The 21,576-nt window shown below is 34.3% G+C and overlaps 1 protein-coding gene across 4 annotated transcripts in view; it reads left to right on the forward strand.

Annotated features, from left to right (window-relative positions):
• Positions 1-376: 376 nt before the first annotated feature.
• LOC145260475 (major egg antigen-like) overlaps positions 377-21,576 on the forward strand; it is a 165,899-nt gene continuing 144,699 nt past the window's right edge. For 2 of the 4 annotated variants that reach the window (XM_080118573.1, XM_080118572.1), the window contains exon 1: positions 377-1,161. The gene's annotated coding sequence lies outside the window, so the exon portion shown is untranslated. The remainder of the gene's footprint in view (positions 1,162-21,576) is intronic. The other 2 variants (XM_080118577.1, XM_080118574.1) reach the window with 1 other exon arrangement.

A 21,576-nucleotide genomic window follows, 5' to 3' on the forward strand; every position in this document is an offset into this window, starting at 1 on the left:
CAAATGCAAGATAATTTACTCTTCTACATACCTAGATAAATTTGTTTATTTTAATGTGCTTTTTTACTTGTTACTTCCAAACAAACCTAACATTATCTCCGTTAACTTTGAACAAAAAGTGACTACCCATAATCCCTGCACGACAACATGTGATAATCGTTCAAAATTCGAAAATTAAACAATGTACTAGTAAACACATCTACTAAATCTTGCGAAAATTTATTTTTTTACCAGTATTTTTCTTCTCGAATTTTTAGCGATAATCCAGGGACCCAGGGTCCTCGCATGGAGACAAACTTTTTTGTTTGTTCTAACTTAACAGAGTAGGTACCGGATTTATTTTGAACAACAACAACAACAACAACAAAAACAATAACAAACGTTTTAAAATAAGTTAAACACAAATAAACTTATCCAGGTAACTAGAATAGTAACTTATCTTGTCTTTGGTAACATTTTTTTTTTATTTGTTTTTGTTTTGTTTTGCTTTTTGTTTTTGTTTTTTGTTGTTATTTTATCACACGTTTTATTGTTTTGTTACAGTAAAAAAAATACCCGTATTAGTTTTTACCCAAACCTAATTGACGTCGTTCACTCGTTCACTCGTTCACCCTACGAAAGCTACTATTTCCTTGGCTTGTAGTTATTGCTCCCATCTCTATATAATCACGGCGTTGTTTCGGCAATTTCCAAGAACATGCTACCGCTATAACTTCTGCTACGGATAGATAAAGTGGTATAATTATCCTCATAGGTTGCACACCCCACTACCCTCGCGCATGTACCATCAAGCAACAGGCAATAACTGCTGTAACATAAACGCCTATCACTACTATTCCAGTCGGTAACTTTGGCGACCGGTGCCGCTTTTTCTTCATCTTTTTCTCCTTCTGCCTCTTCATCCACCAGAATCTTCTGCCGTGGGTGGGACAGCATTCGCCCCGCACGCTGGAACAACAAAAGAAGGAATCTGCTTGGCTCTGGTGTTATTTATCGTGAAGTGGTTTCTCTTGAAGTACCATTTTACTCCGGTGTGTGTCCTGACCGGAATTACTTACAACAACAACATTCCTGGAACCAACATCTTCTCTTCTTAACAACAACAAAACTTATTCTATATTTACAGGCAACAAGAGGAAACCACATTTAACAGCAATTACAGTAAGTCTTCCTACATTTATTTTTGTTTATTTGTTTTTTATGCAAATATTACTTGGTGGTTGTCCGCGGAACAATTCCTTCTCACTTCCTCATTAAATCTGATTTTCTTGGTTTATTACAAAAAAAAAAAAAACCTACTTTACGTGATTTTTGGAATATGACATTTTGTGTCATCACGAGTACGTACATCCTAAAAGGTGTTTGTTAAGATAGAGTCGACGGATCGATTTTTTAACTGTATCGTTTTAAGAAAAAAGCAATATTACGTACTTAATTATCGTATCGAAAACAGTAATATATCCAAAAAGTTATGAAAATTCGCCGAGTAAAAAGTAATTTTTACGGAAAATTGTGTAAAACTAATTTTTTTAGATGTTGTAAAGAGTTCATGCACAGAGGACTTAATTCGAACGCAAATTTTTATTATATTGTACCTATTAACTATGCCTCCCCACGGGACAGAGTTAGACACCAGGGTCGTTTTTTAACGTGGAGAAAAGGTACAAAAATAAAAATTGTCTCAGTCGTGAAGGATTTCTCCTCCACCGAAACAGAACAAGAAATAGAAGTGCAGCAGCACCTGAAGGACAGATACTACACTTTGATCTTGTCCCGAAGGCCATGGACTTTTTTTTAACTAAAAACACAATAGCAGTTGTTCTACTAAAACCTAATTTAAAAAAAAATAGAGAAAAATTTTAATGATGTATCAGTTACGAAACGAAAATATCATATTCCAAAAATCACATTAATTGATTAAGTAGTTTTTTTTTTTTTTTTTACTAAGAAAATCAAATTTTACCAGGAAGCGAGAATGATGCGTCTTCTTGCTCCGCTATATTAAATAAATAAAGAGAGACAACTCAGTTCGAACTACCGAGACAGAAATATAGATCAAAATCAACCTTATAATGGCTACGAATTACTATTAATCGCTAACAAGCGAACAAAAAATGATTTTCTTAGTTTAAGCAATTAATTGATTAATTTACGTGATTTTTGAAATATGACAAGTTTATTCCGTGACGGGTACGTAGATCATAAAGATTTTAGTCGTGAAATTTCAATCCTCGTACCCCAAATCTCATATTATACTGTTTTGCTTTGAAAGAAAACAATGTTTATTTTTATGTTCCGCCCAACACACACACACACACACACACACACACACACACACACACACAAAGAAAACGAGGTGGTTTAATGAAAAAAAAAAAGCAATATAACTAACAACCAAGAAATGTGAAAGTAAACAAATAACGGTTCTTGTCCAAAATTCACCCAATATTAAAAAACTAAAATTGAAAAAATAAAAAAATAAAAATACGTATGACATAATTGATGAGGTATGATTCGTGATGGAACAAAATGTCATATTCCAAAAATCAGGTAAATTGATCAAGTAGTTTTATTTATTTCTTTTATGAGATGCTTGTTAAAGTACAGTTGACAGATCGATTTTTTTTTTCAAATATGTCGTTTTAAGCAAAAACAATATTACGTACTTAATTGCTATGTCGAAAATAGTAATATATCTAAAAATGACGAAAACTCTACAAAGAACAAAAACAAATACGATTATTTTTTTATCTCTGGGTGTGTATCTGAGATACACTGTATCTCCCTGTCCTGGCGAGAAAATGTGACACAAGGTCGAGAAAATGGAATTTGAAAAGCCAGCGCCTAGAGAACGCAGCAAAAACAAATGCAAATATTACTCCTTGATCATTGTATCAATAGAATGGTGCATTTGTGGATTAATTATATTTTAAACAAACGCATTTCAGGTGAAAACATTATTACGTATTTACGTGTCATGTCGAAAGTAATATAGATTTCAACAATTACGAAAAATAATTACAAGTAAAATCGTATGTTTTAATGTGTAAGAGTTGTGAGACCAATTCAGTTAAACAAAAAAGGGAGATAAACTTTGCCGTAAATTAAGGGTTCTTATTTTTAAACGGGGCGAAATTGTGAATAAGTTTTTGTTAAAAATACATATCACACATCTAATCGTTAATGTTTTCGTACTTTTGGAATTCATACGAATTTCGACATGACACGTAAGTATGTAATACTGTTTTCACCTGATATGCGGTAGGTGTATCAGAATTTTTGTAGGAATTTTTGACACCCCTAACACGAAACTGCAAATAAAATATAAAAAATTTGTAATTTCTCTTTTAAAGGTGGGTTATTTATTTTCTTTATGGATTATACTTCCAAAATAAACTATTAAAGTTGTATAAAAGTAATAGAAATGTTTTTTTAAAAATAGTAATGAAATTAATTGAATTTTACGAGTTCAGTATTTTTCAATTTTTAAACTTTAAAAATCTATCAAGATTTTTCTATTGATTTTATTTTTACGATATTTTCAGGGGCAATGTGGAATTTTATGCTCTTTCCAATAAACCGAATATAATATTTTAGACAAACGTTTTTTTTTTTAATTCACGCCCCCCCCCCATTTTCAAGTGTCTATTAAAAAGTAAATAATTAATTTATGTGCCAAAGTTTTATATATCACAAATTGAAGATAAAAAATCAATAAATAATATATTCAAATTTAAAACAAAAAAAAGTAGTGTTTTTTAGAAATTTGCCTGTAAAGTCCGAAGTTTAAAACCTTTTTCAAAAAAAAAAAAACACGTTATTTTTTTGTTTGTTTGTTTTGTTTTTGTTTTTTGTTTTTTTTTTAATGAAACCTTGTTCCTTACTCCTTTAATTGAAAAAAATTAGGGTTTGAATTACATTTTTCGAGGAGTTATAAGCTTCGAAAGATAGCAGGTGGAATTATTCAATAGTTTTCACAAAATTTCTGACACTACTAGATATGCGGTGGTTTAAAATATCACCAATCTATACAAGCACCAAAAAGCATTATGATGCCCGTTGGCGGAACGAAAAGACCATATTTCAAAATTAACGTAAATTGATTAAGTAGATTTATTTTTATAAAGAAAATTATTTTTAAACGATTCAAAGAACTAGAAATTAGAAATCGTAGGCATTACAAGACCGATCTCGAAAGTTTGAATTATTGTTGAGCTATTTCCCTTTGTACTTTTTTCTGTTTGTTTTTTTTTTCAAATGACGTGAAACAGTTCCTTCTTGCTTACTCGTAAAATTTGATTTTCTTAGATAAAACTAAAACTACTTGATCAATTTACGTGATTTTTGTAACATGACATTTTCGTTCCGTCACGGTACGTACACCATACGGATTAAAGAAAAAAAATTGTGCCTTTTAGTATAGGGTAAATTCTGGACAAGAACCTATTACTTTTTAATCTCTGGATGTTTATCTCCCTCCCACGAAGGGAAGATATGGCACAAAGGCGGGGAAATGTGAGTCTTGATAATCCGTCAAAAATTGGAAATTGAATAAATTACTGGTGGAAATCCACCCAATTAATGTCACCGTACGATTTATTGAGACTTGAAAAGCCAGAGCCCTAGAGAAAGGGCATTCTGGCTTACAAAGCAAAAATAAATAAATAAAACATTCAAATATTAATCTTTAATTTCTGTGTTAATAAAATGGTACGAGTATAATCTACAAACCAGATCAAAATAAAATAAAAATAAAAATTTAAAAAAACGACGACAGTAGGGTTAACTGATGGTTATAAAAACCGGTACGTTTTCCCCCAATTCAATAGTTGTACTATTACCAATAATATGGCGTTTTTCAGTCCAGTAAAACACCGGGATACGGCATTAAAAATTAGTAACAAAATACAGTACAGTATATAATATACATGTATATAATCAAATAATATTATAAATAACACTGTAAGGCGGGGTAAATACCGTAACCAGAGGCCGGATAAACATCGTATCTCACATTGTAACCTGAAAAAAAACTATCCAAGGACTACCGTGTTCCGAGGTTCTACTGTATAAGCAATAAAACGGAAAAGTGGCCAAAAACTAAATGTATAACAAACAAGTAGGTATTTTTTTGGTACTTTTTTCCCGCCTAAACATTAAAATGGCGACTTTTAGCGGTTTTCTAATCTGCTGAAAACGAATATCACATTCAAATTTGGCTTAGACAAATAGTTTTCTGAATATCAAGACATTTTTTTCCAATGTATTATTTTATAAATCTCAGTGGCGTTCACCATTCTTAACATGGTAAGGAAGGTATGTTTTGTAACACGCATGTATTTTGTCAGCTGGGAAAAAACATGGCCTCCGATAAAAACATAATGGATTACATTGGGTAATAAAGCTCTTAATATTCAGAAAACTACTTGCCCGGTCCAAATTTGAATGTGATATTCGTCTTCAGCATACCCGAAAATCTATAAAAGTCGTCATTTTAAAGGTGAGTGTTGAGGTGGAAAGAAAGTAAAAAAAAAAAAAATGTTATCAAAAGAAAGATAAATTACTCTTCTAGCTTCCTGGATATGTTTTTTTTTTTTTTGTGTGTGTGTGTGTGTGTGTGTGTGTGTGTGTGTGTGTGTGTGTGTGTGTGTGAACTTACTTAAAAGTGTTTAATTAGTTTAGAACATCAGTAGTGTTGAGTCTTAACTTAGAACAAAATTAAAATAGCCGAAATGAGACGGACATGTGGGGAGGCTCGATAATCAGTCAAAAATTAAAAATTAAATAAAATACCGGTAGAAACACACCCAATAAATGTCACCTTAAGATTTATTAGGATTTGAAAAGCCAGAGCTCTAGAGAAACGGCCGCTGGGCCTGCAACAAATTTAAATATCACTCTTTGTATCAATAACAAGGTATTAATAAAGACTTTGAACTGGATAAAATTTGACGAAGATTAGGGTTAACTTAGAGTTAGGTTAGAGTTAAAAAAAAAAAAAAAAACAGTTCGTTTTTTGTTCGATTCAATAGTTGTACCAGTACCAATAAAACTTACCAGACAAGAATTCGTGTGTCGGTGCCTATGTGTCTGTGTTTCTTGTCTATGTGTAACTTTGCTAATAACACATGAAACTATATTTCTCATTTACTATAAGCCGCATATAAATTGAAATCAAATATTTTTTTAAATATAATTATAACTAACCAATCACATAAAACTGAACATGATAGAAATTGAGTTTTGCTGCAAATGTGTTACGGTGGAAGGAACCAGAGACTGGAGCTCAGTCAAGCACCTCATTGTCAAGTTGACACTTTCTTTATAGCTGATGAAACAGAAATACCTAATTTAAATTAAATTGGAAATTCAGCGCTCTCTCAAAAAACACCTAGGCAGCCCCTGTCGACATTCCCCGGTGAGGGTGCCTCAAACGAGTAGCTATAAACTAACTCCTTCTCAAAGATGGAGGGCAAAGCCTGTGAGGGCAAACCTTCTAGAACTACACAAGGCCAACATCATATCGGAATCAACAGGGAAAAGGGCATCATAAGAATGGTTTAAACTTTGTTGATTTTTGTGCCGAGGTAAAAGCCTCGTCAGACTATAAAATTCCCATAGAACAACAAAATTATTATGGTGGTTTAGTGAGACTCATTCCACTCTATATCAGTGTGAGATAAAAATATATATATATATATATATATATATATATACACTAGCAGTTCAGCCCGGCTTTGCTCAGGCCCTATGTACTGTTCATAACTTTATGTGCATATGTATAAACGTATATTAAATTAAATTAATTAACTCATTCCTAGGTAACCTACATCTAAAATTTCAAGTGTTTAGACCCAAAATTGGCAGAGGAGTTTGGCGGGGTCTGCAATGATCACCTCTTTCAACTTTGACCTCGTGGCATCCAAATTTTCCCTCAGAAACTGATTAAAAAGCTTGCTGCATGTTTGAATATGCTTTATGTAAAAATTCATATGTTTAGACACAAAATTAGCTGAATAGTTTGCTAGAGACTGCAAAGGTCAAATATTTTTAACTTTGATCCCTTGGCAACCAAATTTTCGGTCAAAAACCGATTAAAAAGCTTGCCCTATGTATGAATACATTCTATTTTTTTTTTTTTTACTTTGACCCCAATGTTGACCCCTTAACATTTATTGTTTTAGGCTCAAATCAAATTAAAAAGTTTGATCCATGTCCAAGTAACCTACATCTAAAATTTCAAGTGTTTAGACCCAAAATTGGCAGAGGAGTTTGGTAGAGTTTTCAAGGGTCAAATCGTTGAACTTTAACCCCATGACAGCCAAATTTCTGGCCGAAAACCTATTGGACAGATTTCCCCAAATCTCAATACCCCTTACGTCAAACCTCGAGTCTGTAGACGGAAAATTGACAGAGTAGTTTGGTAGAGAAATGTACACACACAGACACACAGGCAATTTCACTTTTATAGATGTATAGATTCTACTATCGAAAGATCACCAAAATTAAGGGACGTTGAAGCAGGTCAATAATAGATGCGAAGACTAGGTGTTGTATGTAACAAGATTTTCGGTTATTTTGAATTTTGAAGCTTTAAGATGGCTGCCACTGCAACAACATTATATTGACCAAATTAGTTTTATGACACTTTAATTCAATTAATAATTTAATAACCAAGCATAACCGTAACAAGTTAATCTATTTCGATATTGTTTGGCCATGAATTGAAACAAACTCTTATAAAACTAGAACTAATTTTGTTAAGATAATGTGGCGCTTCTGCAGTTTAACATCCGAATATTCTGAACATGGAGAGGAGGGAGGATTTTGTTATCATGGTTCAATGGTGGTCTCACCAGAAATATTCATATCGAACGCGTCTCAGTCATATCAAATAACTTACTGCTGATTTTATATGGCGGGCCTTTCTACTTGTTTGGTAATGAAACTTCTCAAATGCACTTGTGTTGTTAGGCTGTATAAGGCGTTAACTTTAGTCAAAATCACCTGTTCCTCCTTTCATTGGGTTTTTTCGAGTATTGAGACTTATTGAATACATCCCGATACAAACCTATATAAGAACACTGCCACTGCACAAGTACATTTGTGTGTGATTTTAAAAATCGGCACAGCCGTTTAGGAGTCCGTAGGGAACAAACTCAGACATACGCATGCAAAGTTCTTTTTACATAATAGTAGATAAATAGATAGATTATTTCCATAATTTTTATCATCCTATATATATATATATATATATATAAGTTTTGTGGTTCAATTTTAAATTCTGAAAAAACAACATATAGAGACATATATTCGATTTCAGAATTTATTGCTTGACAAAGGAATATATAGAAGGGATTGTTTTAATTTCCTTAATACATGGATTTTCAACAATGGCTCATATTATTAGAGGAAATGAAATGCAGTTAGTAAAATGTTCAGCTATATATTCCTTTGTCAAGCAATAAATTCTTAAATCGAATATATGTCTCTATATGTTGTTTTTTTTTCAGAATTTAAAATTGAACCACGAAATTTATATATTGCTCTATTCTTAAATATTGAGTTTTTCCTTTTTGGCTAGGATCTCCTTGAAAGCATTACTTCAAGTAATATTTATCAGGATCTTTCATCTGAATTCTATCAGTGTCTTATCTCGATTATATATATATATATATATATATATATATATATATATGGGATCTTTTTTCCAACACCTTAGTTTGTAAATAAACAAATAGAAAAGAAATACAATATATACTTGCCTTGTAATTTTCTGAAAGGGGGGGGCTTACTGTTTTTCTGGGTCAGAATGCATCAATCTAAATTATCGTTGGCAAGCTTTTGACTTTGAATTGTTTTTAGTCCCATTCATAAAGTGACTTTATGTTTTGTCTGAAGTGATTTCCATTAAAAAATAACCTTTTCATCCATCGTAAAAAAAAAATGCATTTTTTCAATGAAATTTGAATGTAAGATTTTTATAAAACAAAGGATTTTGCAATTGAAACTTTATTCAATATTCATTTCAAATGTTCTCTATTTTAACATGACTGGTGCAGTGTTCTGATGGAAATGCCACTGACCCGATTTGAAGAGTGCTGTCCTCTTCGAACGGAATCTCTTCCTGAACTCCCTTAAAACCTCAACATAAGATTCCTTGTTGACTGTCTGTCCAATGGCAACCCATTGCATGTAAATCATGCCCGTGCTGTCAAAAAAAAAAGGGGGGGGTCATCATAAGTATATAGGTGGATTTGATCTGTCTGGCATTCTTAGGTCTGGGAAAGCCAGTATGCTTCCACTAGGAACTCTGTCTCTTGATCTAAGGTCACCAGAGCATCAAAACAAGGTTGGTTGCTTGCTTGCTTTTGTTTTACGGTATATCAACCCTTTTCAGGTTATTTAATGCCGAATCCAGTGATTTTGAAGAACAATTTTTTAATAGAGTATATTTGTTTTATTTTTTTTAAGTCGGTTTCTATCTAACCCATAGTTGGGACCCTAACAGGTACTACCAGTCCGGGTCAGAGTGGACCTGGGAGCAATGGCAATTAAAGGGTGGTTCCACACTCCCCAAAGCCCGCAAGCTGGGGCCTCACCATCTGATATAGTTTAAGGTCATATCCAGGACCGAGCATCAAGAACTGCGGGATCTCGACCCTGCTGTCATGACATTTTTCTTTCTGATCTTCTCTTAGAATGCTTGGCACTAACTTTGGGCAAATCTTTCACATCTTCAGTTCCTCATAAATGTGTGTACAGTTTCCACACTGACATCAAACTGAGCACTTATCGTTTCTATAGGCAGACGATGATCCTTATCCATGAAATCGTTTATTTGACCAATCAACTCTGGTGTTCTGACTTTCTTACTCCTCCCACACCTCTCATCATCCTTCGTAGACACCCTGCCTTCCTTGAATCTCTTATGCCACTCAAAAACTGATGCTCAATTCATGCAAGATGGTCCAAAAGCAGTCTGAAGCATTCCATACGTTACTGTGGCATTTTTATCAAGTTTAAAACAGAATTTTATTGAATATCGTCCTTCTAAAGTGTCCTCACATCCAGATTGCATTTCTGAAATTCACCAGCTGTGATAATCATGCTTTAGTAGGGTGTATTCCAATTCCTGCTGTAGCTGTTCATTTAAACCTGCAATCATAAGAATTGGTCAGTCATCTCATAAGATGAATTGCATTAACATACGGAAATTTTGAACGTCTACAACAATATTAAATACCTGTAGAAGAGAAATCTGGAAACTTATTGAATGCTCCTCATACATATCGATCCACATGAAATCGTTCACCCAATTGGCCAAGACAACTTTACTTTTTGGTTTGCATCAACGTATGTGCATCCATCTTGTTATTCATGTTAGACACAAATAAATTTTGAAAATATGTATTAATGATGGGACGATTACAATATCTTTCCTGATTCCAATGCAATTACTAATTCTGTTCCAAATTCCAGATTCTGATACAATTTCTTTTTATTACATTTCCGTCCCAAACAAAGCACAGTGCCACTTTGATGTAGGGGGGGGGGGCTACTATCAGGGACATAAGTTGCAGGAATACTGTGTAGGAAGTTGAGCAGCAAGATGTCTGTTCACATTATACTTGCACTTATGCATGTCGATATAGTTGGGAAATCCAGAATCCAGAAGGAAATTTCAAAATCTAGCAATTTTGAGGAAGAAACTATTAGAGTAGAAGGCTTTCTTACATCTAGGGATCTCTACTGTGTAGGGATGGAATTTTGCTACTGGTCAGGTTTGTTGGGGGGTATTTACGTCGAGAGGATAAGCGGGCTTATAGTTCGTCAGAGCATCCAACATCCAACAACTCAGGGGGTCGATCTTTGGACCATTATTATTCCTGATATTCATAAACGACCTCCCTGATAATATTGTGTCCGAGATGGGTATATTTGCTGATGATACAATGCTCTGCAATATGCATGAGGGAAGAACAGATATACATAAATCTAAGACAATGGCAGAATCCTTAGAAAATGACCTCCAGACTATAGTGGAATGGGGCTGCAAATGGATGGTAACATTTAATGCTAGTAAAACTAAGCTGCTCTCCTTTAACAATTACAAGACGCCTCTTCAACCCCCTATATTCATGACAAATAGACCCCTACCTGAGAATTCTACCTTCAAACTCATCGGCCTAATATTTGCGGGCAATATGAACTGGAACAAATATATAGAGGACATTGCAAATGCTGCTGCAAAGAAGGTGGGTTCTCTCTACCGAGCTAGAAGACTACTCACGCCTGTGAGTATTCTTTACCGTTACAAGGCCACCATTCGCCCATGCATGGAGTATTGTTGCCATATCTGGGCTGATGCATCTATCACTAGTCTCTCCCTCTTAGATAAAGTCCAAAAAAGAGTTGTCAATCTAATCGGACCCACTTTATCAATTAAGCTCCAGCCCCTGTCTCATCACTGCAATGTTGCATCACTCTGTCTGTTTTACAAATATTTTAATGGAATGTGTTCTGATGAACTCGTTTCACTTGTACCCCCCTCGACATACATATCCCCGACAAACTTGCTTAGCAATAAGATCTCACCCCTTCACTGTTGTTGTCCCTAAATGCCAGAAATCTTTCTATTCTAATAGTTTCTTCCCTCGAACAGCTTGGAATTCCCTTCCTGCTGCCTGCTTCCCTGGCTGTACTGATATGCAGAAGTTTAAATGTAACATAAACAAATATCTAGTTAATCTTTCCTAGACATGGCCTCTAATAGAAGCCTGTTGCGTCCAAGTGGCGATATGCTTTGTAAAGGGTGAACATGTGTAAAAAAAAAAAAAAAAAAATACTTGTAGAACAGGCAGAGGGATGCAACATTTCGTCGATAGAACAGAGGTTGAAGCTTAGATGACAGTTCAGGACCTATCAGGTTGGCGACTCTCTTTTGAACCTTTTCTATGAGTGAGAGACAAGTAGCAGATGCAGCAGCCCAAATGTGACAACAGTACTCCATACATGGGCGAATGGTGGCCTTATAGATGTACAGGATACTTTCAGGCATAAGTAACTTTCTAGCACAGTAGAGAGAGCCCACCTTCTTTGCAGCAGCCTTGGCAATGCTCTCGGTGTATCTATTCCAATTCATGTTCTCTGTAAACATTAAGCTAAGGAGTTTCTTAAGTTACCTAAACTAGTAGAATTTAGTTTTTCTTGGCGTGGTGGAAATTTAGCGGAGAGTCATTATCTACTTTTAAATTTAGATATAATTTATTTTTACAGTTGACAAACTTTAAAATGATTTCCTTCTGTGTATTAAATCCAAGATTTTCATAAACTCATTGTGAGATTTTCGTCTATATTTTTTTTACTTGTGCCATTTTTTCCAGTGCCATATTTTTCAGTGCCATTTTTACCGCCATACATTATTATGATCTATAGATTTTAGTTTTACATGTAGTTCGAAAGCAGTAAATATTTATCATTTTATCATTAGTATCAACGGTGGAAAATTAAGTTTAAAACAAGAACAGAAATTAAAATAATGGTTTTTAGAAATCAAAAATTAGGCTAAAATGCTGCAGACAATTCTGATTTTTCCAATTCCCGAATCCGATTAATTGTTCAACTTAGACACACTTTTTATCTGTTGAACCTAGTATTCTTACTAGAAGGCAATATTAACTAAAAATAAAATAAAAATTACTTATTTGAGACTTCTACTCAGTCGTGACTGACGGAACGAAAACAATCCATCCCCACGAATCAAATAAAGTGTTCAATTTGAAATTCCGTATAAGTGACCGAGTTTGACATAAAGATTAACAAATTTTGAGGAATTTTGGCAATGAGGATTGGCAATTTTTAGCATTTGGATTATCTATCTATATCTATCTATCTATCTATCTATCTATATATATATATATATAAAAGTTAACGTGTCTGTGTGTCTGTCTGTGTGTCTGTCTGTGTACATTTCCCTACACAATAACTCAGTCTACAGACTCGAAATTTGATATACAGGATACTGAGATTTGGGAAAATCGATGTGATCGATTTTCGTCCAGAAATTTGGCTGTTAAGGGGTCAAAGTTCAACGATTTGACTTTTGAGAACTCTACCAAACTCCTCCGACAATTTTGGGTCAAAACACTTGAAATTTGAGGTATAGGTTCCTTGGACATGGATCTAACTTAATAACTTGATTTGAGCCGAAAACAATAAATGTTAAGAGGTCATAATAGGGGTCAAAGTTTTAAAAAATTGACCTTTTGGGTTTTTGTTTTTTTTTTTGCTCAGCATACACTGCCAAACACTCGGGCAATGCCGCCACCCATGCTAGTATATATATATATATATATATATAAAAGTGAAAGTGTCTGTGTGTCTGTCTGTGTACATTTCCCTATGCAATAACTCTGTCAATTTTCAGTCTACAGACTCGAAATATGATATACAGGGTACTGAGTTTTGGGAAAATTTTTGTGATCTGTTTTCGACTAGAAATTTGGTTGTTAATGGGTCAAAGTTTAACGATTTGACCTTTGAAATGTCTACCAAACTCCTCCGAAAATTTTGGGTCTAAACACTTGAAATTTTAGATATAGGTTCCTTAGACATGGATCTAACTTAATAACTTGATTTGAGCCCAAAACAATAAATATTAAGAGATCATAATAGGGGTCAAAGTTAAAAAAATTTACCGCTTCTTTTTTTCTTTTGTTTTTGCTCAACATACACCTCCAAACAACTGGGCAACGCCGGGCTGTAATGCTAGTATATCTATAAAAATGAGAATGTGTGTGTAAGAACACTTCTCAACCTATATACTTAACGAATTTTTGATAAACAGACAGGAAAATTGATGCATAGTTTATGCAGACATGTTGAAACCCTTTTAATCAGTTTTCATCCGGAAAAAGAGATGCTAAAGTTCAAAAATGAAAAATTGGCATGTGGGGGAGGGAACTATCGGATTTTTATCTGTTTGTCAACTCTTTCACGAATGCGCATGCGTGAATGGCTCACATGACAGATTTCTTATGCTAAGAATAAATAGTTGAAAGCACTTTTTAAAGATTTTATCAAGCTGACATAATTGTTATCGTACTTGGATCACTGTCTTTAGGCTTTGGTTTCGATCTCAACTGGAGTATTTTTTTTTCACTTACAAGAAATGAACTGTTTAGAAAAAATATAATACTCGCATGCACACATTTCAGTTTCTGAATGAATTAAAATGTAATATTTATATGTATTTTACGACCGGGCAATGCCAGGAAGCCTGTTAGTTTATACCAGAGGTCTCGAAATTTTGGGACAGGGGCTATATTACTGACTGCTGGCCAAAATAAAAAGAAATACTTGGACGTGTTGTTCATTAGTTTTACTTTTGGATGAAACTGGTTCTCAAAAACTTTTTGATGAAACTGGTTCTCAAAAACTTTTTGATGAAACTGGTTCTCAAAAACTTTTTGATGAAAGTGGTTCTTGAAAACTTTTTGATGAAAGTGGTTCTCAAAAACTTTTTGATGAAACTGGTTCTCAAAAACTTTTGGATGAAACTGGTTCTTAAAAACTTTTTGATGAAACTGGTTCTCAAAAACTTTTTGATGAAAGTGGTTCTCAAAAACTTTTTGATGAAACTGGTTCTAAAAACTTTTTGATGAAACTGGTTCTCAATAACTTTTTGATGAAACTGGTTCTCAAAAACTTTTTGATGAAACTGGTTCTCAAAAACTTTTTGATGAAAGTGGTTCTCAAAAACTTTTTGATGAAACTGGTTCTCAAAAACCTTTTGATGAAACTGGTTCTTTAAAACTTTTTGATGAAACTGGTTCTTGAAAATATTTTGATTACACTGGTTCTTGAAAACTTTTTGATTACACTGGTTCTTGAAAACTTTTTGATGAAACTGGTTCTTGAAAACTTTTTGATGAAACTGGTTCTTGAAAACTTTTTGATGAAACTGGTTCTTGAAAGCTTTTTGATGAAACTGGTTCTTGAAAACTTTTTGATGAAACTGGTTCTCAAAAACTTTTTGATGAAACTGGTTCTTGAAAATTTTTGATGAAACTGGTTCTTGAAAACTTTTTGATGAAACTGGTTCTTGAAAACTTTTTGATGAAACTGGTTCTCGAAAACTTTTTGATGAAACTGGTTCTTGAAAAATTTTTGATGAAACTGGTTCTCGAAAACTTTTTGATGAAACTGGTGCTTGAAAACTTTTTGATGAAACTGATTCTTGAAACCTTTTTGATGAAACTGATTCTTGAAAACTTTTTGATGAAACTGGTTCTTGAAAACTTTTTGATGAAACTGGTTCTTGAAAACTTTTTGATGAAACTGATTCTTGAAAACTTTTTTATGAAACTGATTCTTGAAAACTTTTTGATGAAACTGATTCTTGAAAACTTTTTGATGAAACTGGTTCTCAAAAACTTTTTGATGAAACTGGTTCTCAAAAACGTTTTGATGAAACTGGTTCTTGAAAATATTTTGATGAAACTGATTCTTGAAACCTTTTTGATGAAACTGGTTCTTGAAAACTTTTTGATGAAACTGGTTCTTGAAAACATTTTGATGAAACTGGTTCTTGAAAACTTTTTGATGAAACTGATTCTTGAAAACCTTTTAATGAAACTGATTCTTGAAAACTTTTTGATGAAACTGATTCTTGAAAACTTTTTGATGAAACTGGTTCTCAAAAACTTTTTGATGAAACTGGTTCTTGAAAATATTTTGATGAAACTGGTTCTTGAAAACTTTTTGATGAAACTGGTTCTTGAAAACTTTTTGATGAAACTGGTTCTTGAAAACTTTTTGATAAAACTGGTTCTTGAAAACTTTTTGATGAAACTGGTTCTTGAAAACTTTTTGATGAAACTGGTTCTTTTTTTTTTTTTTTTTTTTTTTTTATTACATTTTCACCCCAAACAAGGCAAATTGCCACTTTGGTGTAGGGGGCTACTATCAGGGGCAACAACTACTGGGGTACTATGTAGGGATTTGGGCAGCAAGGTGTCGGTTCACGTTACACTTGAACTTCTGCGCGTCAGTACTGTTGGGGAAGCAAGGACCTGGAATGGAATTCCAGAGTCTTGCGGTTCTGGGGAAGAAACTATTGGAGTAAAAAGATCTTTTACATCTAGGGACCTCTACAGTGTGGGGGTGGGATCTAGTAGCCTGTCGGGTTTGTCGAGGGTGCTCGCGTCGTGGGGGCACAAGTGATTGCAGTTCATCAGAGCATTCACCACTAAAATACTTGTAGAACAGGCAGAGGGATGCAACATTTCGTCGATGGGACAGAGGCTGAAGCTTAGATGCCAGTTCAGGGCCTATCAGATTTGCGACTCTCTTTTGAACCTTGTCAAGGAGCGAGAGACTAGTAGCAGATGCACCAGCCCAGATGTGGCAGCAATACTCCATACATGGGCGAATGGTGGCCTTATAGAGGTACAGAATACTTTCGGGTGTTAGTAGTTTTCTAGCACGGTAGAGAGAGCCTACCTTTCTTGCAGCGGCCCTGGCAATGCCTTCAATGTAATTGTTCCAACTCATGTTTCCTGTGAACGTTAGGCCAAGGAGTTTGAAAGATGGACTCTCAGATAAAGAGTCGTTGGCCATTGCTATTGGTGGTAGAGAGGGTTTCTTGTAATTATTGAATGAAACTAGTTTAGTCTTGGCAGCATTGAACGCGACCAACCACTTTTGTCCCCATTCCACTACAGATTGGAGGTCTTCCTCTAGTGTTTCTGCCATTTCTTTAGAAATGTGTTCATTCGTCTTCCTGTCGTGTCTGCCATAGAGTGTAGTGTCATCAGCATATATACCCATCTCAGAGGCAATGTTGTCGGGGAGGTCATTTATGAATATCAGGAACAATAGAGGTCCAAGGATAGAACCCTGGGGCACTCCCGCATTTATATCATATTGTTTAGATGTGCGACCGTCGAGGACTACCTGGATTTTTCTCTTATCTAAGAAGGATTTAATTATGTTAAGTATTCTACCAGTGATACCGTATGATCTGATTTTACTGAGGAGACCCTCATGCCATACCCTGTCAAAAGCCTTAGATATATCTAGAGCTACCGCTCTGCCTTCCCCCGCTTTGTCCAGTGATTGGTATATACGTTCAGAGATCACGGTGAGGATGTCTGCTGTGGAACGGGCTTGTCTAAATCCATATTGTTTGTCAGTCAGTAGTTTAGCATCTGTAAGATGATGGACTAGAGCATGGTTAATTATGGTCTCAAATATTTTGGCAAAAAGTGGGAGGAGGCTAATGGGGCGATAATTTGATGGGTCTGTCCTTTCGCCAGAATTCTTGAATACTGGTACAACAGAAGCAGTTTTCCAACAGCCCGGAAAGCAAGCTTCATTAAGACATTTGTTGTAGAGTTTGGAGAGAACTGGAGCTACTTCGGCTGAGCACTTTTTTAATAGCACAGCTGGGATAAGATCGGGTCCACATGCTTTTGAGGTGTCAAGGTTTTTTATGATAGCATGCACCTGAGCAGGGGTGGTTTTCAGATCGTCTAGTGTGGCGTCTGTCCGCATAGGAAAGTCAGGTAGGGGGTGGTTGGAAGGGTCCAGTGTGGAGTTTGAGGCAAACCGACTGGCAAGCATGTTAGCCTTGTCGGTTGCTGAGGAGACAACCTCGTGATTGTTGGTTAGTGGGGGAATTGTTGATTGCCCATTATTTACTACACTGTTGTAGATTTTCCAGAAGTCTCGAGTTCCTAGTTTTTGTGCTTCGATGCGCTTTTTAGTGGTTTCCGTAAATTCTCTCTTAGCTGTCGCTATTTCTTTCTTAACGTTATTTCTAGCTTCTATATACTTCAGTCTGTTTGAACTGGACTTATGTCGGTTAAACCTACGGTATGCATGCTGCTTTTGAGTAATGGCAGTTGCACAAGTCGACGTAAACCATCTTGAAAACTTTTTGATGAAACTGGTTCTCAAAAACTTTTTGATGAAACTGGTTCTTGAAAACTTTTTGATGAAACTGGTTCTTGAAAATATTTTGATGAAACTGGTTCTTGAAAACTTTTTGATGAAACTGGTTCTCAAAAACTTTTTGATGAAACTGGTTCTTGAAAACTTTTTGATGAAACTGGTTCTTGAAAATATTTTGATGAAACTGATTCTTGAAAACATTTTGATGAAACTGGTTCTTGAAAACTTTTTGATGAAACTGGTTCTTGAAAACTTTTTGATGAAACTGGTTCTTGAAAACTTTTTGATGAAACTGATTCTTGAAAACTTTTTGATGAAACTGGTTCTCAAAAACTTTTTGATGAAACTGGTTCTTGAAAACTTTTTGATGAAACTGGTTCTTGAAAACTTTTTGATGAAACTGATTCTTGAAAACTTTTGATGAAACTGATTCTTGAAAACTTTTGATTAAACTGGTTCTCAAAAACTTTTTGATGAAACTGGTTCTTGAAAACGTTTTGATGAAACTGGTTCTTGAAAACTTTTTGATGAAACTGGTTCTAGAAATCTTTTTGATGAAACTGGTTCTCAAAAACATTTTGATGAAAATGGTTCTCGAAATCTTTTTAATGAAACTGGTTCTCAAAAACTTTTTGATGAAACTGGTTCTCAAAATCTTTTTGATGAAACTGGTTCTTGAAAACTTTTTGATGAAACTGGTTCTTGAAAACCTTTTGATGAAACTGGTTCTCGAAAACTTTTAAACTCTTTTAATCATTTTTTATGAACAAAAAGAAAAACCTCCATTTTCACACATTTTCTTTTTTAAAATTTTTCATGAATATTTTTATGTTTTTCATAAGAGCTCTGCAGGATAGATTAAAGACTTTAGTGGGCCGTATTTGCCCCACGGGCCATAGTTTGAAGATCCCTGACTTATACTGTAAAGATGAGGACAGTAGTATGATGAAAAAAGTCCAAGACTAATTAAGAATGCGGAGGCTGAGTTAGCGATGAAACTTTGGCATCCAACCTCAATAGGAAATAGATTACTTAACCATTCTTAAGATATTGTTCTTATGTTTTCATCTGTGCAAAGTAAAAGCCTGTGATTTCCCTTATCTAAAGTATTCCTATTTACCTTTGACTAGAAGAATGTTGTTCTCAGGGCGGATAAATTTACTTTTCCTTGGCAGAAATGTTTTACATCACTTTGATGTCCCTTACCAAGATTTAAATCAAGATATAATCCTATTAAACCATATGTGTATAATCCTTATTCCAATATTACTCAGAATCAATTACATGATTTGGATTCTAGAAAATGTTTTAAATTTAAGAGGTCTTAAGCTAAAGGAAGGTTAAGAAGAAATTGAAATTCAGGGAATCTTGCTTTATTGGTGCCTGATGACTATGGATGACATTCAGTACAGATCTTAAATATTTGAATTTTCAAATGGAAAGTTCTGCCTATATTATGCCCCCCCACACACAGAAAAAAAATTTAATTGCTCTAAAGAAACAGAAATTTGGAGAGCATTTATTAATTGATGTCTAATACTTTGTGTAAAGATTTCATAAAAATTAGAGGTATTTTAATTTTTATTAGGAATTCCCATTCTCTTTTTACGCCTGTTTTATAAAACTAAATACAGCACACATTTGGACTCTTCACGCTTAACAACTCTGTTCCATAATTCATAATGATTGATTAATTAAAGACGAATCGCGTGCATACAAGCATACAAATGCATACAGATAACTAACTTTATATATAGATATGTGAGTGTGCCCTTGCGACAAGGTGATGACAGAACAGTCTATAACAATAAGATTTTCTGTTTAGACAATCAATCAATTGCCTCAAAAATTATAAAGAAATATCGATTTTATGAATCTAATAAGTTCAATACAAAGTACCTTATCCTAAGCATAATATTAATATATAATAAATTTTAAGGCTCTGTGAAAGTTGTCAGGGGTCAGACAGAATTGACCTGAACTCTATATTAATATTTCTTATACCATTTTTTTAAACTTCGGGTAAAATTAAAATCTATAGATCAACTAGAACAAGTGTTTTTTTAATATATTTGACAAAATTCTATACACAAATTATAAGTTTTATGATAATCCGGAAATAAAATAAATAATATAAAAAAACAACTGCATAAGTAAATACATAGAGATCTTAAAAGAATCGAAATCGGTATTTGTATCTGTTGTGGAGACGCCCACTAATTAGCATACGTGGGTGAACAAGATATAGATAAAGGTATCAAGTCAGCAAGACCGGGGAGCTGTGTTCGAACGCCGGATAGGCAAGACGCATGTGCCGGTTGCTCCATGAAAGACTTTAACACGCCCTCTGCCGGACAATCTTCCAACTGCAGTACAACTGCACCTTTGTAAATATGTATTATCTTTTCGTCTTAATATATTTGTTTTACCTTTACTTTCTGCGTTCGTGTTGTTATTGATACAGACACAACAGTATCAGAATCGGGAATTTAGAACAGACTCAGTAGTTGTATCAGAATCAGAAAATTTATTGGAACTGGTTAATACCAGTTATATTGCAAGTAGTCTCGTCACGTCATATGCAATCAAGTCGGGTTTTATTTGGTTTTCCATGCACCTTCGTATTTCATCTTTCCATGCTTGTTATTGCGTTGATGCAGGGGATGGCACACTGTACATGGTCAAACCACTTGAGAGGCTAAGCGTGTAAGGCATCCATATACATCAACCTACCCATTTTTATTCTATGTATTTGTTTACTTATATTTTACTATATGAATTTACATACACATTTATTTGCCTTATTCCGGAGTTTGTATGTAAGTATGTATGTTTTTGTTTAACTTGTACCCCCACCAATACCAAGCTTCTCAGAGAGTATTGCTGAAGGGATTCTCTAGCCACACTGATGAATCGTTATAGGGCAAAACGCTTGCATGTGCATATATAATATTCACGTGAAAAGAAATTATACGAGATATAAATAGATATTGCTATGTTAGAATAGAGTGGCCTTTAATTTGTAATTGTTTAACAGTCTAATAATTTTACGCGTGACGCGCGTTTTGTAAAAGGAAAATACAATGAAATTATATAATTAAATTCTAACTAAACAAAAGCAAGTCTAATTAAGTTGTATTGGTCATTTGAATGAGTTAACAGATTCCAACTTGCTTTTCAAAGCGTCTCTTTCGAGTTTTTACATTTGTTTAGTGATGCACGCGATCACTAGGGCTATGACAACAGCATATTTTTTTTTATTGTTTTGACTTTCGAGTATATATCCGACACAGTTAGCCACAGTTAATCAACCGAGAACCACATCACTCAACATAAAAGCATATGAGATATCAATGGATATATACGAAAAACAAATCAACAACAAGGAAAAGAATATGCTGTTGTCCTAGCCCTAGTGATCACCTCGAAATGCAACAAATCAAAACGTTTCTATTCTAATGGTTTCTTCCATCGAAGAACTAGACTTTGGAATTCCCTTCCTGCTGCCTGCTTCCCTGGCTTTACTGATATGCGAAGTTTAAATGTAACATAAACAAATATCTTGTTAATCTTTCCTAGACATGGCTCCAAATAGTAGCCCCTTACGTCCAAGTGGCG

This window comes from Euprymna scolopes, chromosome 36 (assembly GCF_053919585.1).
Source record: "Euprymna scolopes isolate OS-2025 chromosome 36, ASM5391958v1, whole genome shotgun sequence".
Taxonomy (NCBI): Eukaryota; Metazoa; Mollusca; class Cephalopoda; order Sepiida; family Sepiolidae; genus Euprymna; species Euprymna scolopes.